At 37.2% G+C, this 5562-nt stretch overlaps 1 long non-coding RNA gene across 1 annotated transcript; it reads right to left on the bottom strand.

Moving 5' to 3' along the window:
- Positions 1-1660: 1660 nt before the first annotated feature.
- Positions 1661-4249, bottom strand: LOC131497609 (uncharacterized). The gene is made up of 2 exons (XR_009255043.1): positions 4102-4249; positions 1661-1755 (listed from the first exon to the last, which is right to left on the bottom strand). It is a non-coding gene; the product is annotated as an uncharacterized LOC131497609 (long non-coding RNA).
- Between the last annotated feature and the right edge of the window lie 1313 nt (positions 4250-5562).

Here is a 5562-nt window from a genome sequence, read left to right as displayed (position 1 = left end):
AAGTGCTGGCACATGCCAAAAGCCCAAATGTAATAAAAATTCTCTGTCATCTGGTGCATCCCCAGACTGCCTCAAAACATGCAATATTGATTGATAAAACAACTTTTTGGCCATACTTTAAAAACTGCACTTTAAGTGTTTTTGAAGATGTTTCTGTGGGCATGTCTAATAAATTTACACTCTTGGTGGATAAAATTAGGGCTAGAAAGAATAGATGACTAGGATAAAATATCATTTGAGAAGAGATCAGATTCCCAGACATTTTAATTGACCTAAAAATGATTCTTCTCTTTTGGTAATATATAAATAAATATATAATACTCAGAGACCTCAAAATCTATAATGGCTCAAACCCAATAATAGTTTGTCTGACTCATGAAGAAAATATAATAGGTTTGGTCAGTGAGAGTCTGACCTTCTTGTGACTCAGGGACCCAGGCTCCTTCCAGTTCTCTGGTTCTTCAGGTCCTATGACCATTGTCTCTTTTGCATTTGGCTGATGGAAGGAGAAATAGAGTGGTAAAGAGCCACACCCATTTCCGAAAAGCTTTGTCAGGAAAGTGATATAAATCACCCCCCACCCATTCCTTTAATGAGAATTATTCAATGGCCACCCATTGACGCAAGGTGGACTGTGTGGGAAAATGGATTTTATGAACACAAGGAGGTCTCTCCCACACTTTACATATGAGATTTAAAAAAATCAATAAGTTAGCATTTTAATAGTAATTCTGAATTGATATATCTAGAAGCTAGTTGTTAAGGGAGATGGCTGCTTGAAAACTAAGCCCCTTTGATTGTTTGATTTCATTTTGCAAATATACTGCAACCTGATGTTTTTTTAGTGGTGCTTCCAACCTAGTATCTAATTTATTGATATGCACACTTTCTCACTGTCTGTAGAATACAGTGTACAAACACAGTAACATAAATTCTGCAAGTGTCACATCACTGCTGCAATTATTTGTAATGTTCTCACCTTTTCCCTGCCTTGTCAGTGCTTTAACATGCAAGAGAGATATTTTTTTGCTGAAGAACTCTTATTTAAGCAGTTTTATTAACAATAATAAAATACATCTCTCTGCAGATTTGTTTTGGGTAGGGCAGAGGCAGCATCGATTTTCTATATCTGGAAGAATGCAGGTCTCAAGGACAAGTGGCAGAGACCAAAGCTTAGGATGTAGAACAAACAGCTGTATTTGTGCTGTCATTGGCCCAGGGTGCTTGGCTCTGCAGTTTGTGTCATAACATGGTAGATGCCAATTTTAATAAGGAAAAAGGAAGACAAGTAGTGCTAAAATGCAAATATCTGAAGCATTCTCATGAAGCTGAGCTGATTAAATTGCTTATTATGCTGAAGATGCCAACAGAAGTAAGAAAGAAGCAAGAATTTGTTGCCCAAAGCAGGTCTGATCATAGACTTATATCCTCCAGGTGCAATATATATCTTGAGTGCTTTTTCCAAGCAAGAGTAGAGATTGCTGTGTTTTTTTTCCCCCCTGCATGATAATAACTGCAGAATGAAGGTGATGGGCTCATGGTCGCTCCCCATGGGTCAGAAATTCATTATTATTTCTCTTTTTATTGCATCCATGCTGATGTATTTAATTTCACATAATGAAATGAGATGAAAGGAAAATAGAAATTGTGATAAAAATAATTTGGTATTTCAGGAGAGTCTTTATTTTCAGAGAATTGTGGTCTCGCAGGAATCCTGAACTTCATTGCCTCTCTCTCAGAGAACGTGACTGACGGCTGGAAAAGGAAATATACTGTGAACATTCTTTGACTTACTAGATACCTTGTCCATAAAGGGAAAATACTAGTGTAGAGAAGGCTCTTGGAGGAGGATTATGATGGAGCGTTTGGATGAGCTGTATTGAATTTCCGGTTTTAAGGTGGAATCTGAGGCCAGCTACACTATGATTTCTTTTCTAAAAAAAATTTTAATGATCCTTAACATTCTGTATTTTATTGTGCTTTAGAGTGTATACCAGTCATCAACTTATGGCCTCACAGTTCCAGATCCACTCTTTTAAAAGTTTTTAAGTTAAACTTAATTAACATACAGTGTAATATTAGTTTCAGGTGTACAATACAATGATTGAACACTTCCACACATGACCTAGTACTCATCACAGCAACTAAGTACACTTCTTAATCCCTGTCACTTATTTCACTCATCCACCCGTCCCCCCCCCCCCCCACCTTTTCTGGTAACCATCAGTTCTCTATAGCTAAGAGTCTGTTTCTTGGTTTGCCTCTCTTTTTTTCTCTTTGCTCATTTGTTTTGTTAAATTCCACATATGAATGAAATCATACGGTATTTGTCTTTCTCTGACTAACTTATTTCAATTAGCATAATACTCTCTAGCTTCACGTTTTTGCAAATGGCAAGACTTCATTCTTTTTATGGCTGAATAATGTTCCATTGTATGTATGTACCAAATCCACTTTTCTTTGTCCTTCATTATTTCTAGAATTGAGGAGTAGAAACTTTCTCTGTTGCCGGCTGGAATAATGTTAGCTAGCCCTTGCCAGTAGAGGGCGCTGGAGGACCACTGCAAGAGGACCCAGTTTTTCTCGATTCTAGTGTTTTTCTTACTCCTATAGCAGGGCATTACTCCCATAATGGTGGCAGCTTCCCAACGAATGTCACTACCACCACCACCACCGCAGTGGGTGGCTTCCCAGGGAGTACCCCAGCAGCCCTTCCCTCTTTGCTAACCTCCACCATTGACACCTCAGTCTTCCTAAACCAATGGGCCACAGCCTTACCCTCTTCTATTGAGATCTGAATCTCAGCCCTGGGGAGGGAGGCTCTTTCCCAGTTTGTTTCTATCTTGAGTATTTTGTACTTCCCTATATTTGCTATTCATATATTGTTTAGAGTTGTCTTTACCCCCTTTTAATAGTTAGTGTCTTTTTACTGGATAATAGTTCTTAATTTTTTTTTTTTTTCTTGGCAAATTGCTCATGTAGTTTCTGTCTCCTGACTGGACTCTGACAGATACAGAGCGCTTCTAGAATTTTCTTCTGTGACAGACTTGTCTGAGCAAGGATCTTAGGATTGCTTAGGATATTGGGAAAAACCCATATAGTCAGTTCTGTATTCTACCCTTGTCATCAAGATGCCAGGAATGCCTGGTCTTGTGGAAGGACCTTTTGATACTAATGAATGGGTGTTATGTATTTTTTAGACATTAGAAAACTGTCTTGAAGTTGGGGCACCTGGCTGGCTCAGTTGGAGGAGCATGTGACTCTTGATCTCTGGGTCATGAGTTCAGTTGAGCCCCACGTGGGGTGTAGAGATTACTTAAATAAATAAAACTTTAAAGAACCTATTGTGAGAAAGTTAAAACAAAACACTGGATAAGACCCCATGGGAAACCCTCTCTTTCTAGGTTTGCAGTTCTCAACTCTTTCAGCAAATGCCCCAGCTGCTTTATATGGAATGTGGCATAGTGGCAGGAAAAAAGTGAACTGGGGATTGAGAAAGATGTTGCAGTGAATATACTTTATTCATTCCTTTTGAGTTGAGCTTATTCATTCCATTATCTACCTTTATTAAAATGGTGGACACTACTAAGAATCTATAATAGAGTGTTCTATGTCTTCACTGTTTATCCTCATGACATCGAGGTGACCCAGCTCCTCTGTCCTCAATAAATAGAGTATCTGAAATCTATATTAGCATTACAACAAATATAGTATCTGAAATGTATATTAGAGTGATTTTTGTAAATGACATGACAGATACATTTTATCTCTTCAAGATATTGTAAACAACAACAGTCAAATGCCAAGGGATGAATTTATTAAAATAGATAGGAGACATTATGAAGAAACTATAAAACTAAAGGACCATTCTAGCTGTCTATAACTGTTATAAAAAATTACACCAAATTTTAACAACTAATTCTGTAACAATCATTAATTATCTAACACAGTTTCTGAGGGTCAGGGGTTTGGGAGAAGCTCAGTTGGATGTTTCTGGCTTGGGATTTCTTGAGAGGTTGCAGTTAAGATGTTGGCTAGGGTCATAGTTTTCTAAAGGCTTGACTGGGGTTAAAGGATTGGATTCCAAGATGGCTCACTTACATGGCTGGCAAGTTGGTATTGACTGTCAACAGGAGGCCACAGTTCCTCATTAACCAGACCTCTCTTCTAAGAGCTACTGGAGTGTCATCACAACATGGTGACTGGCTCCCTCCAGAATGAGTAATCCAAGAGACAGTAGGAACAAAGTTTTTGGAATTCTATATTGTGACTTCTACTCGAATCTGGAATTCTGGAATCACTCAGAACAACCCAGATAAAATGTACAAGAGGACTGCACTAGGGCACTAACAACAGGAGATATGTATCACCAGAGACCATGTTGGAGGCTGGCTACCACTAGTGCTGAAAGAAGAAATGAACAGATTAAGAAAAGTACTGTATTTCCAGATGGGAAGACCAGTACTTTTAAAAATACCAATTCTCCCTGTGGAGCCTACTTGGGATTCTCTCTCTCTGCCCCTCCCTGACTTGCACTTTCTCTCTCAAAATAAATAAATAAACTTAAAAAAAGGAAAATGTTTAAAAAAGATGGGGGATACTTGGGTGGAGGAGTCGGTTAAGTGTCTGACTTCGGCTTAGTTCATGATCTCACAGCTCATGGGTTCAAGCCCCACATCAGGCTCTGCACTGGCAGTGCAGGCCTGCTTGGGATTTTGTCTCTCTTCTCTCTCTCTCTGTGTCTCCTTGACTTGCACTTTCTCTCTCAATATAAATAAATAAACATAAAAAATGTTTTAAAAATACCAATTCTCCCTATGTTAATATATAAATTTAATTCTATTTCAGTCAAATTAATACGTTACTTTTTGGTCAAGGATTTTGACAATTGCCTACATTAATTTGGAAAAATAATTGTCATAAACATTGAATGTCTGAATGTTGGTGTTCATCATTGGTAGGACAGTTTGAGAAGAGCACTGTAATATAGACACCCCCACCTTGTGAAAATTAAGCATGGGAAGGTTAAGGGCTATCTATAATTTTAGTTGGAGAAGGCCAAAAATCAGAAACCATCAAAGAATAGATTGCAAGATCTTACTATATAATTTTTTAAAGCCTGCATGGCAAAATCATCATAACAAGATTAAAAAGATAATTGGCAAATTGGAAAAAAATAAGTGTATAAGTAACATTACTATCCTTAGTAAGTAAAAATGCTTGTAAATCACTAAGAAAAATATTAATACCTTAATGGAAAAATTGGTTAGAAAAAAAGTATCTCATACATCCACACACAAAAATGCTACTGACCAAGAAACATGGGGTAAAATGTTTACTCTTTATTATCAAAGAAATATTAAATTATGAAGTGTTTTAAAAGTATTTTATGTTTTAAAAGTAAAGATTAAGACTAAAAATTAAAAATTATTAATGCTCAGTGTTGACATAGATGTTGGGAGGTAAACACTCTGTATACACATTTTTTTTTTCAGGACCAGTTGTAAGTATTCAATGTTTTTGGCACTATGTGCAAATCCTTCCACTGGTCAGTTTTACTTC

This window comes from Neofelis nebulosa, chromosome 16 (genome assembly GCF_028018385.1).
Source record: "Neofelis nebulosa isolate mNeoNeb1 chromosome 16, mNeoNeb1.pri, whole genome shotgun sequence".
NCBI classification, from domain to species: domain Eukaryota; kingdom Metazoa; phylum Chordata; class Mammalia; order Carnivora; family Felidae; genus Neofelis; species Neofelis nebulosa.
Note: the sequence above shows the minus strand (reverse complement) of the source record. Positions and strands in the feature narration are given on the sequence as shown.